General features: G+C 39.7%; 1 protein-coding gene across 1 annotated transcript in view; it reads right to left on the bottom strand.

Moving 5' to 3' along the window:
- Window positions 1-208: 208 nt before the first annotated feature.
- calcrla (calcitonin receptor-like a) overlaps window positions 209-13,661 on the bottom strand; it is a 51,843-nt gene continuing 38,390 nt past the window's right edge. Inside the window, exons 14-15 of the transcript XR_004021696.1 lie at window positions 366-585; window positions 209-285 (exon numbers count right to left, since the gene is read on the bottom strand). The gene's annotated coding sequence lies outside the window, so the exon portion shown is untranslated. The remainder of the gene's footprint in view (window positions 286-365; window positions 586-13,661) is intronic.

The raw sequence follows: 13,661 nt of genomic DNA, 5'->3' as shown, positions 1-13,661 counted from the left end.
GCAGGTCACAGCCAGCCTATGATGTTTAATATCATCAGTGTTACAATTCATAACACGCTGCAACATATCTGTGTGTTGTTTGAGTAATATAGCATCCTGTTGTTCACCTCCTTAAAACTGCCTCTTATTAAACCGCTCTCCATCTCTGTCATAATTCACAACAATTTGCTGGACCCAAAGGCAGACACGACAACAGTAGTGATTTAATGTGAGTTTATTTAGAGTGAGCAAATGGATTAGCAGTGTGAGAGCTGGAAGATAAAGCGGCAGGCAATCAGGGAGAGTCTGGAAGAGAGAAATAAACTGTTAGTATGACCAGAATAAACAGTAGGGAAAAGGTGGCTGCACTAAGTATGAGTCCTTACTTGGGGACTGAAGAGCTGAGGCAGGGAGGGTCCAGTAAGTGGCTCACTGTGTTCCCAGGAGAGTGTTGCGGTGTGGTGGAGAGTGGCTTTTCTGAGAGATGTGACTGGGAGGTTAAGCTCATGGGCTGTGGGCTGGGATTTCTTCAAAGTGACGCAGGTGAATTCTTCCAGGAAAACGCAGAAGCGAGGAGATCCAGGTAAAGCTCCTTGAGTTCACAGGCTGCAAGATGGAGACGATTATTCGATTACTGAACGGATCAAACTAAGTCAAGTTCATGCACAGACAACACTTTACTGCTAAGGGTGATGCAACAGTCTAGCAGAGCCCCACAGTCGCAGCCCAGTCTGAATACACAGTCCACCAATGGACCAATGACCAAATGTGTGCAGGTGTGCAGGAGCAGTGCCAGCCTGCCCACATCTCCACCTGAAAGAAATGGACACACACACACACACACACACACACACACACACACACACACACACACACACACACACACACACACACACAGACACACACACACACACACACACAGCCTGTATCCTGACAGTCAGCCTCATTCAACTTTGCTTCTGTCTGCTTACCAGAAGTTATTTGCATACATATATGCAAAAAATATCATCTAATATCCAGAGCTTGAAATTGTGTGGACAACAGTTCGAGGAGCAGCAAATTTCCCTCTTTTCATACACTTGGGGGGGGGGTTGTCCCCTGTGACAACCGTGCATAAAAAAACGCACATCCTTCTGATAAAATATTCAGAAAACTATTCAGGACATGATTTCATATTTACCAGCCAAGGCACTTTGATTACTCAATCAAAAAGCAAAATGAAGTGGTCAGACTCCCTTTATGCACATGGGCACTCGGTGTGTATGAGCAGTGAGTAGGGGTGGCAGGACTATTCCAGAAACCCATTAAAACCTGTGTGTGAGTACTTGAAACCGTGGGTGGGCTGAATCGCCTTTTTTTTTTTTTTTTTTTTTCCTTATAATGCATCATTGTGAGAGCAAATTATATTCTATCCCTGAGTTGACTGTCACTTGAAGTGTGCTCACAGGTCATGTTAGTCATTGTTATGATGAGTCATTCATGCTGCAGTGCTGGAACTATCTGGACGAGACGAGAACACTGCGTCAGATACAGTACAGGGTTGTTTTTTTTTCATGTCATCATTACATCATTGCATCCTTACCTAACATTCATTTAAATCTTTTATTTTTCTGGACACAAACATTAAAAAACAAGTGAGCAAAATTTTCACTTTTAGAAGCCTTCTACTAACTGATCAACAACAGATCTATTTATTTCTTTAAGTCTGCATCCTTGAAAAATGTGTTATATAAGGACGCACCTTCCCGATGTAAACAGATGTTCCAGAACTTGGGGATAAAAGCTGTTTTGGCAGTGACTGCAGTGTTATAAAGTATTCTGTAAATTAAATAAATCTCTATATGGTACTCAGGAAATCAAAACAAGCATATGATGTGTTGTATTTGGCTGCTAACTAAACAGGATGTCACCTGTTTTTCTGCTATGCTTTAAACTTGTTTAAATATCCACCACAGTGTTTGACAAAACTCAGCTTGAGGTTCACTGTGGCCTCATCTTTTATGTACAGTCTGTAATTTAAAGAGTATCACAACACCGTAATTGCATCGTCAATGACTGCGAGAAACAAGTCAATAAATGCTGGACATGTCTCTACTAAGCCACACACTCTTGCAATCGCAGACACACTTTCCAAGTAATTACTTGTGTAATGTACTGAAAGAAATTAGGTGGATTTGACCAAATTTCTTTTAGCGTTTTAACAATTAACCGTAACGAAAACACATATATTGTTCTGCACAGTGACGAGCAAACATTCAAGTAATGTGCTGTAAAACAAAAGAGATGCTTCTGTTTAATAAATCTGCCTGTTTGACTCAGACTGCAGCACTAATAATCCGAGAGTTATTAAGAGCCCAACATCACTGAGTGTTAAATTAATTCAAATACAGAGTGCATGGACGTAGCTGACACCAGCTACAGTCTGTCACAGATTCTGAATATTTGCTTTAAGGTATGTTTTGTTTTGGTTTTTTCTTAATGAATTTATTTATTGGCAGCCATCTGCTGCAAAATCCCAGCAGTGCTTCCACAATGACGTCAAATTAAATATAATTTCTTTAATTACATTCAGTTACGGGCAAAGGGCACAGGAATGACAGGACGCTTTGTAAACATTCCATCCGGTGTTTATAGGAACGTCTTATCTGAGGATGTGCAGGAGATTAAGCACAAGGAAGTCTGGAGCTTTTTTTTCTTTAGTATAAGCAGTTATGAAACAATCCACTGTTTACTCATTCCCATCCAGAGGCTGTAAGTGTAAATACGACATTTGAATTCTAAAACAATCAAACCATGATATCAAAATGCTTTTGTCATTATTTCACTTCCATTTTCAGGTACAGGAATAATAATTCCATCCATCCATCCATTCACTTCCGCTTATCCTGGTCAGGGTCGCGGGGGGGCTGGAGCCTATCCCAGCTGTCATAGGGCGAGAGGCAGGGTACACCCTGAACAGGTCGCCAGCCTGTAGGAATAATAATTGCACTCTAAAATAAATTATAATCCCCAAAGACATGTTGCAAATTTCCAACAGTGATTCCCAGGCAGCGGGGTTGGATGGTTCCCACAAAAGGTTAAATGCATCTGTAAGATGATTAAGATGGGAGTGGGAGACTTTTTTCCTGGATTTGTTTTTTGTTTTTTTTTTTGGCCGGGGCCCTTTTTCCGAAAGCATGAAGATATGAATATGGATCAAACTGAACAGCCACAGTTCACTTACGTTACTATAATATTAGGTAAACTCAATGAGATTATTTTAAATGACTTTCAGCAGAAAATATGTAGAATCTTCAGAATGAAAATTTCAGATACTGCACCTTTCAAATGTGGCTTGGCATCAGTTAATGAGTTTATTTCAACATGTGAACACATTTCAATATGAAATTCAGTCAGAATATGAAAGAACTTCTGCAGCCTGCCTTTAACAACTCACATTTAGTCCTGTTTTAGAAACTCATCTTTTCTCAAATAACCATCATCTACAACAAGGTGACAACTGTGACAGGCACTTATCCATCAGTGTGATTTTCTGGAACTGGACCAAAGCATAGCAAATGAAACAGAAAACAAAGCCTCAAAGTGCCTTCTATTTAGTTACTCAGGGAGAAGTGAAATCGGGTCAAAAATGTTGGGAACCCACATTTTCAGCAGCATCCTGGTTAAATTTTTACACCTTAAACAGCAATCTTGTACTTTTGATGGGATCGTGTTAAGACCCCTGAAGTGGTTTCAGTGTTTTCTGATGGTCAGATGCTTGACTTTATTTCATGAGGAATATATTAAAAAAAATAAAATCAGTTGGCAGATGTTTGGGGTGGAAGCACAGGTCAGCAAAACACCAGGTTTTACCTGATGAGTTTGTGTTCCATTACCAACTGACAGTCAGTGCTTTGAGGCACGATCTGTTCTCCAACATTAACCAAAGCGTTTCAACCTGGAGGTTTGTATGTACAGGTAACGTGCAGAACTGCAGCCAGGAGAGCTGAAGTCTAACAAGAAGTGGTTCCCTCCCAACAAACATGCCTTTATCTACACCTAGTCAAATGTATTATAATTATAATACATTTATACCACTGAACACTCCTGCGGTTCAAATGTATTATAATTATAATACATTTATACCACTGAACACTCCTGCGGTTCAAATGTATTATAATTATAATACATTTATACCACTGAACACTCCTGCGGTTCCACTAGAAGCCCAGTAGGAGTTGCTGAGACATGGGACATAAACTTTGTTTCTTTTAAACTGGTGATTTAAAAGAAAACATTCCCCACTCAGACAAGCATTTAATCACCATTTCAGAAATAATAAATTTAAGCCTGTATGCACATATCACATGACAATTAGGGTAAACCTGAAGCAGAGGGTTGTTATCTTGTAGAAAATAAAGAAAAGGAAAGTAATGTCAAAAGGTAACATCAGAGATTTCTTTACTTGGAGCAATAATGACGGTACTGGGAGGAAATGTGATGGAAAGCAGACTGGAAGTAAAGAGAAAGCAAATACATATAACTGGGAAAATCATCCAGCGCCACAAGGATAAAATCCCAGAAGACATATGAGCTTAGATTTAATATTTTGTTTTAATGTTGGGGACCGATGAGACCTAATGGGATGAAAACCATCAGTGTCTGCATGATAAATGTTAAGTCTCTGATTTCTGTCTGTCCAGATTAGAACACAATCCTTGAATAATCACAGTAAAAGTGGGTGAGCAGCATTTCCAAAAGACTGTTTAAGGAGTACTAAATGTGTACATTGCATAAACAAGCTGAACAAATAAATATAAATTGAAAAGATGCATCCAAAATAACTTAGCACGCCTTAAGCTGCCTGACTGGGAAGACATAGAAACTGATCAAACATAATGTATTTTCAGTTGCTTGTAACTCTTCTGTTTTAAAATGTAAAAAACAAAACAAACAAAGAAAACAAACAAAAAACCCAGCAGAATATCAATGAGGTAACAACACTTCTGCAAGAGAAGGACATTATGCATCTTTTTATGTGTGATACAGCTTGCTCATACCTATTCCCGTCATAGTTCATTACCCAAATGCAGTGATTTAGATGATCTAACCTTAAACTGGTTCTTACAACACCGCCGTCTGCTGCTTGGAAAGGTGATCTCTGACGCCAATGCTGTTTGGAATTTTGCTTTCTTACTGTGGCATGCTGCTGCTTCTTCCATGCAGTATGCCACCAGTGCTGGCTGCTCTTGCCTGGGGCCAGATAAAGAACCTCTGCAGGCACTGCAATCCCTCTCTAACATAATCCACTGTTGGCTCCTGTGAAATTTAAAATCCATTTGAATTTGTTTTAATCTTTGGTTGTTTTTTTGGCATATGTGCAAATTATCATCTGAAACTCTGTAGACAGGATGAACAAATCCTGCAGCCTAATGCTTCACAAAATAAAATTAAACACTAATTAACTGCAGCTTATCACAAATCACATTAAATTTACTTTCATTTCCATTTCTATTTAACAGAAGTCAAACTATAGTTAGCAGAAATTTGAGTAAAATATTCCTGTTAATCACCATAATTGTCATGTCCTGGGCCTTTTGCCCAGCATTTTGTGTTTATAGTTTATTTCCTGAGCTTGTCCTCCCAGTATGTTTGATGTCATGTTCCCAGTGTTGTGACTCGTCCGCGTGTTCCTTGCTTTATCACTTCCTGTTTTATTTTGCCAGTGTGATTTCCCTGTGCTTTGTGTTTAGCTTTGCTTCCCCTGTGTAATTAGTTTCATTTGCCTCACCTGTTGTTCCCTGCTGTTTTCTCTTGCCCTGATTACCCAGTGTGTATTCAAGCCCTCAGTTTCCATCTGTTCTTTGTCGTGTCGTTGACTTTGTGTGCCCCTGTGCTCCCTGTGGTCTCCCTTTGTCTCCCTTCTGAAAGGTTTTTGTATTCTTTCCCCCCCCATCTTTAATAAACCTTTTGAGTTATGTATGTCTCCGGAGTCCTTCGTGTTTGCCCTTCCTCGCCCGTTTCCTCCACGGCCATGACAATAATGATGTTTTCAGTAAATTACATATAACATAGGACAATATATTCCCTTGGTCCCTACGCCTTCTCCTGCTACTATATAGAACTGAGGTTAACACCAATCAGATTATGTGTTTACTGACTGATTGCAATTTAATAAAAGCCATTTCCTCCGATTAATGTTTAAAGTTCCTGGAGCACAGAAAAGATTTTAGTACCAACAAACAATAACAACAACTTTATTCCTGAATGAAGTCTTGCATACTGATACAGTACAGTGGTAGACAGGTACGTAAAGTATAGAGTAACATCTTGTTTTTGTGTTGTTTAAAAAAAATCTGTCCATCTCTATGAATCTTCCCCCTTATCATGATGCTGGGGTTTGTGTGTCCCAGGGCTCAGGCTACTGCCCCGTGACCTAGCCCTGAATAAGTGGAAGAAAAAGGATGATAAATAAAAATCTGTCTCATTGTGTTTAAAGTCTCATTCATTTCTAACAATTGTATTGAAGTTATTTGTGTTTGGAGTTTGTTCTACTTTAAATTATCAAATATCTGTTTGATTTATATGGGTGTGCACATATAGTCGAAGCTTCTTAAAATATAGACCTGAAGATTTGGGCATTTTTGATTTGACATAATTTATGTGATTTTTGATATGTTTATTCTAAACAACATTTATCTTGTGTTTTGGCTGTAAATATTAACTCAATATGATACATGATGTATCATCTGCCACAGTAGTAAGCGTTGGTTTATAGCTAAATTAATTTTTTTAGAGAACACAAAATTTTAAATCAACATTTACAAACTGACATGGTAATAAAAGAAAAGAAAAACCTATAATCTCACTTTAGTGTGGGACCGTAATCTTTATGTTTTAGATTGCTTGGTGTGTTTTTTTCCCCCACCAAGCATCACTCAACAAGTACGAGTTACAATTTGCTGGAGAAACACAATTATCCTCATGACTACAAGCTCAGAAAGTATATGTACTAAAAAGCAGTGTTTTCTTTTTCCTTCTCCTACAATTGCCGGAAGTCTTGTGGCCTCTCAGTTGTGAACAGCCTGGACAGACATTTCCTTGTCCTGATAGAGTGAAGAGCTGCCATTCTGCAGTCTGTCTTGTTAGCAGATGTCCTGAACAATCGGCTCCACAAACAAGCCACCCCTTTTCTCAGCTCAACTGGGTGGAATTGTGTAAATTGTTGAACATTCCAGTTTCGCTTGCTAAATGACAGATTTTACGGTTGAGGAAACTTTGTTTTGTCTTCAAGCAGGAGCAACAAATGACCTGATTGTTAAATAAATACTGGTTGCTTTATTTTTATGTGTTACCATGTTAAAATTTGCTAATTAGCCCACAGTAAAACATTAGGATGATTTTTGTAGGTATTGTTTTTATTAAAAAAAAAAAAAAAGCTCTCATAATTTAAGTTTGATTTGATTTTATTGGGTGAAAATATGGTTTTGGTTTTGGAACTGGACATGGGATGAGTTGGGGGGGGTGGGGTGTATTCATACAGAATATAATGACGCATAAGTTTTATTTAAAAACATGCTCTTTTTGTAAAGGTAAGGCTGGAGATGCAGTGCAAGTGGTGAGGAATATCTAGGTCACTGGTGAAGAGGGGGTATGCATGCATTTGGCACAGTGTGGTGAAGCTAACAACATGGAACTGACAAGACTTTTGGAGCATACAAGATGAGCAGAGTTAAAACTAGAAAGCATTTAAGACTAAGAGAAGATGGCCTTGACATTACTACCAGACAGCTCAACAGAGTAGTGAATAGTAGGACTGGGGTATTTATACTGCAGCTTGATGAGTGGTTGATAGAGATCAGGTGTGCCAGCCAAAGAACTGTGAAACAGGAAGGGGGAAACAACAGAGAAGGAGAGAAAAAATGTCAGCTCAGCTACTTGCTTATAAATGCAGATATTTTGCAGTTGTGTGCACTGCTAACTTGTATTATAAATTACAGGTTCATCAGGCATGAAACCCTGGTTCATGTCTCACTGGTACCTTTGCATTTTGCACATTGCGATAGCTGATTTGTTTAGCTCTCCACTTGCACTTTTCTTTCGATTTGACTCACTGGTTACAGCGACACCGACTTCATTAGGTTTAGGAAAAGATCTTGGTTGAGGTTAAAACACACCCATTCATAACTAAATCTGCTCTGTGGCAAATGAAGACTTAAAATTTCCATAATCCAGTGCATCAGGGCACAGATGCCAAAAGACACAAAAGGACACCCTGGAAATGAAAATGAGCTGATGGAACTATGGCAAACCAGAAGATTATGAAAATGATTTCAGGTAATCCTAAGGAGAGCACGGATATTGAGATCATAAAGATGCAGAAATGATCACAGTTGCTGGAATGCTCGCTATTTTGATATTAGATCTGCACCAAAATTTTATGCAACATCAGGGAGGTACTGATAGTGTGGTGAAAAATGAAAAATTGAGGGATTACAACCATATATTACATGAAAATCCATCTCATCAATGCAGCACATTTGAGCGCATTGGACTAATCACGTGACCAACAAACGTGGGCAGTATTTATCAATATTTAACAGAACTCATAACCTGCACATCCCAAGTTTAAGATCTTTGATTATTTCAGTTTTTTTGGCAGCAAACACATAAAGAAGATCTCCAGATGATCTTCCACCGGAGGACCAACTGGAACCAGTCCCAGTGGTGTTAGTTTCAGCTGAACTGCTGATCTCTTCCGGGTTCCATGTGACAGATTTAGCAAGGAGTTAAATCCCTAAACCTCTGGTGTCAAATCCAAGGGCATAGGAAGTATGATCATTACAGTACACACTGAGGGTATTTTTGTTGCCATGGGCACCAATGCAGGACTGGCATGCACTGCGAAACTGCACGACTTGCATTATTATTCAGGACTGGATTGAAGCGAGAATTACAGCATTTTTGAGTGTGGATGTTTGGAAATATGTGCATACAGAACTACATTCATTCAGGACAGAAACATTCTGCAACACATCTCTACAATGTTGACATACAAAGACACACAGCTCTAATTTCGCACACGCAAAAGCTCTGTCACAGCTTATCCTTCCATTCTCACTTTCTACAGTGTCCGTGCCACTGTTACGATACACCTGTCATCACGCTTCCCATCATCAGCTGCCAAACAGCTTTCTGGCTGATGTGCATTAGTGCTTCCTGGAAGCTCTACGCGGTCAGCCATTTAACTGCAAGCTGCTGACAGAAACTTATCTTAAACAAAAAGTGTGTATATGTTGAGGCCAACACGCCTAACTGTGGTGCAAATTTTACTCTACTGATCTGGTACATCAAATTGGAATTAGTAATTTTATCAGCATGTTATTAGTAAAAAATTAATAATACAGAGCCTTCCAACTCTGCTTTTTCATCCTTTTTTTTTCTCCATCTGGTAAACCATCCTTGAACAAGTACTGTGGCATTTCTTTAAATATTATAAGGCTGTATTTAATTGCAGTTTGCACCTTAACCTAAACAAGTTAATATGCATGAAACAGCAGCAGTTTCTTCCATGTTGCATCCTTCAAAAACCTGAAAAGTATCTCTGCTGCTTTTTGATCCATTGCTCCCAGTCAGCCAACCCTCCTTTGAGGTGAGAGTAAAGTTTAAATTACTTCTGACCAAAGAGACACGCCTCTATTTTCTTACCTGTTGCTTCTACCTATAGGGTCAAAATAGGTAACTTTAAAGATAAACCTGTGAGGACAGGGATTTGTCCAGTCTACCTTCAGAGTGCCCTTCAGAGTGTCCCAAAGTATGAGAGACTCATAATTACACCACGTAGTTATTTGTGAATTTTAAGTATTCTCACAAAGACACTAACATTAATTATGTCTCTCAAACATTTTCTCTCCTCACATTGTCACAATGTCACAGTGTCACCGCACACCAAAGCACCCCCCCCCCCCCTGAGTGTTTCCCAAGGAATGTGAAGCCTGGGTGAACCCCTCGCATCCCACATGGTCAGAGGGAGAAGCAACCCCAAGATTCTCAGATATCTGCACCTGTCTGCGCTGTGAAGCAAAGGAGCCCCACGTGAAAGCTGCAGGATATAAAGAGAAGTTTGTCAGTTTCAGAAAGAGATGCATAGAGCATGGAGCAGGGGGGGTGGAGGGGTCAGAGGGAGCGGGGGTCAGACAGAGTCAGGCTCAATTTCCTGGTACATCATGGTGCTAAAGTAATAACTCAGATTCCCCAGATAGCCTCTTATTAAAACCAATTTGACTGGCCACAGGGGGATAAACTAATTTATTAAGTACAGTGGGATGAGCATTTCTCAACATGAACTCAAAATGAACTGCAGACTGGCTTAACCCTTTAAGCGCTAGAGAGAATACTTGATCGTAATAGCTACAAGCTAATATAGACTGCTAATGTCCTAACAATGAAGATGCATAATACTCACCAAACTCACCATCTCAGTTTTGCACATTAACCTGCTCACATTTGCTAAAACTTAAACACAATAGCCCACAGCTGAGGTTTAAATTTTTGCTTTGAGAGAAGAAGTCAGACGATAAAATCTGTAATATTTATGCAGAAAATAATGTCTGCATGAACCCTATTTCGCAGAAATCCATTCACATTTCAGTCTTCAACAAACTGACTACCAAGCCAGGTGACTAAAAGTAGGATATTTAAGTTAGATGGTTTCAATAAGCAAGAACATAAAGAAGCCAACAATAGTGCAACTAAACCTTTAACTGCCTCCATCAGATTGTAGAACGAAGCCTGAGAAACTGATTAAAAATTAAAACTGGCCCCTGTATTGAGGATAATTCCTATGCTTACGTTATATCAGATAGCTCAAGATGTGACTTTCCCACTATCACTAATAAGACATGGTCACAGGGTCTTGCTTTTTGGACACATACCATCCAACCCAATACTGGACACAAAAATTAAGATACGTTTGGTTGTAAGGGATCCCTCTGAAGGCCCTGAGGGAAGCTGGGGTAAAGGATGTATAGGCTGCATCCTTAACTTGTTATTGCCATAACCCTGCACAATGATCTGTGTGTGTGTGTGTGTGGGGGGGGGGGGGGGGGGGGGGGGGGATAAAAAAGCAAAAAAGAGGAAGTCACTGCAACTGTGCACTCTACAGTTTGTATTAAAGCCAAATCCTCAAAACAATACAAATATAATTTGTTTCTCTTCTTTATTTTTATCTGTGTTCCCAAAAGTGCAGAGCAAATAAAAGTGTTTTATTCTAAAAATTCTATTTTTTTCTTTCTTTGACATATATTGATAAATACCCCCAAATTTCCACATAAATATTTGAGGAACAATGCAGTTCATATTGATATATGGTAGGTGGGGGAGTTATTCTTGCTTCCATGACACAGACTTGCCCTATACTCAGCCTGCATTCTTTAAAATCCCGCCCATGTGACCTACAAATAGTACATTCTGAGCTTCCCCAAAGGCAAACAACCTTCTTCAGCATCTTTCCAGTGTCTGTTCTGCTGTGTGTATACGGCAGTTATCACTATCAGTCAGGGTAAATGTTTCCATTAAGCCATTTCCTCTACTGTCATGAAGGGGTGCAGGATGGGGGTGATTAGAGAGTGACAAGCGCTCTGCAGCTTGTTCAGTATGGTGCAGTGAGGGGTCAGAACTATACTGTTGTGGTAAAATAAATCAAGAGAGGAACTGCTTTTCCTTAATGGAAGCTATTCCTACAGTGCATAGCTGCAGTGCATTTTGGTCTAATGACAGAGTTTTTTTTTTTTCCCCAAAAATGAAATTACCACCCATTTTATGGTTTGTTTAGCAATTCAGTTTAAACCGAAAACACGAGAGTGTCATGTCTCTTCCTGAAGTATTGGAACAGTGAGGCCAATCCCTTTATTTTTGCTTCGGTTTGACATTAAAAGATGAATACGAGAAAAAAGATCAGATTCAGTTTTTATTTCCAGGTATTTACATGTGAATGTGAAACACAGTTCAGAAGATAGCACCTTCTGTCTATACCCACGCATCTTTACTGTGAGCCAAGTATTGGAACATGTGACTGACAGGTGTGTTTTGTTGCCCAGGTGCATGGTTCTAGCCAGCAGTTGATGGCTGAGAGTTTCAGCAGTTAGCTACCAGAACGGATTCCTAATGTAACAGTTAGCTAGCAACGCGGTCATTAGCATTAGCGAGCGATTCATCCACTGATTTCAGCTATCACTCCATTTACTGTAACGGTCATTCATTTCATTACTGTTAATGAGCTGTTTCATCAGTTTGTCCATTATGTTTGATGAACAGTTTTGTTTGAGCTGCTGGTACGATATCAGCTGTTTGTCCGTACTGTTAGCTAACAACCCAGCAAACATGTCAACTTGGGAGTCCTTGTGGGGGGGCACTGTGTGCAGACCCACATGGACCCCAAGGTGAGCCAATTCACTACAGTGAGCCTACAGTGGACAGCCCACTGTGGGTTACAGAGTTCTTTCTGCTGCTGGCTCTGTGCAGGTACACCTGTGGCAAAAGTGTGGGTTCGCCTACAGTTACCCACAGTGGGTCCGCACAGACACGTTTGCTTGGAATTTAACTACTTAACTACTGTTTAGCTAGCAGATGTAATTCAATTGTTTTCATATAAACAAATTAAACTCAGTTTTCAATTTAATTTGTTTCTTCATATTATTCACTTATAATTTTGTTAACCATATTTTAGAAAGCTTTCAACCATTTATTCACTTCTTTAATAATGTATGTATTGCTTTTGGCAGCTTGTTTCTTCTACTACTTACCCATTACGTTGATGAAACTGTTCCATGTACTCCCTGGCTACTGTAGAAATGCCCCTGGGGTATTTCCCTAGTTAGGAATCACTGAGCTAGACAGCTACACAATGAGCTGAAAGTCATTATTAAGTTGGAAAGTCAAAGTGAGATACAGAAGCAGCTAGTTCTCTTTAGATCCCCAACTCCTAGCATTGTTTTTGTTGTTGTTTTTTTTACATTGTCATTTGAGATAATAACATTCTATAAAGATACATTGTAGCATCTTCAATAAAGCACAAATTCCATTGGGCAAAAGCACAATTATGACAACAGGGTTTGAGGTGCACTGTCATTTCTGTTCCTGGTGCTGCCCTATTGATTTTTGTTCCACTAATCCACATTTAGAATATGCTCACATACATTAAAGGAACACTTGATCATCACAGTATAACACAATCAGTTAAACTACAGGGAGATCTGTCCAGTTAGGAAGCATTTACTATTGGGAATCCATGAAGCTGTCAGATGCCATGGTGTCTCCAAACTCTTTCACACCTGTCACGTGTGCTCAGTGTGAACCTGCCCTCATTTGTGAAGAGGATGGGGTGACGGGGTTTTGCTGTTCTCTGCCAAATACAAATCAAACTGCATTGTGGTGAGCTGCAAGTACAGGTCCCACTGAAGGACCTCATGCCACCCTCATGGAGTCTGAATGTGTAACCTGCTGGAGGTCACTTTGTGGGGTTCTGACAGTGTTCCTCCTGTTCCTCCTCACACAAAGGAACAAATTCCAGTCCTGCTGCTGGACTGATGCTGTGACTCTAACCAGCTTTCCTTGTGTAACAGCCCATCTCCTGGTATCTTCTCTACAGCATGTATGGATGTGCCATCCTGCTGGAGTACCTGGGTGTACCTGTGTAATCTAAA

Source organism: Archocentrus centrarchus, chromosome 21 (genome assembly GCF_007364275.1).
Source record: "Archocentrus centrarchus isolate MPI-CPG fArcCen1 chromosome 21, fArcCen1, whole genome shotgun sequence".
Taxonomy (NCBI): domain Eukaryota; kingdom Metazoa; phylum Chordata; class Actinopteri; order Cichliformes; family Cichlidae; genus Archocentrus; species Archocentrus centrarchus.
The sequence above is the reverse complement of the archived record's forward strand: the minus strand, read 5'-3'. Positions and strand labels throughout refer to the sequence as shown.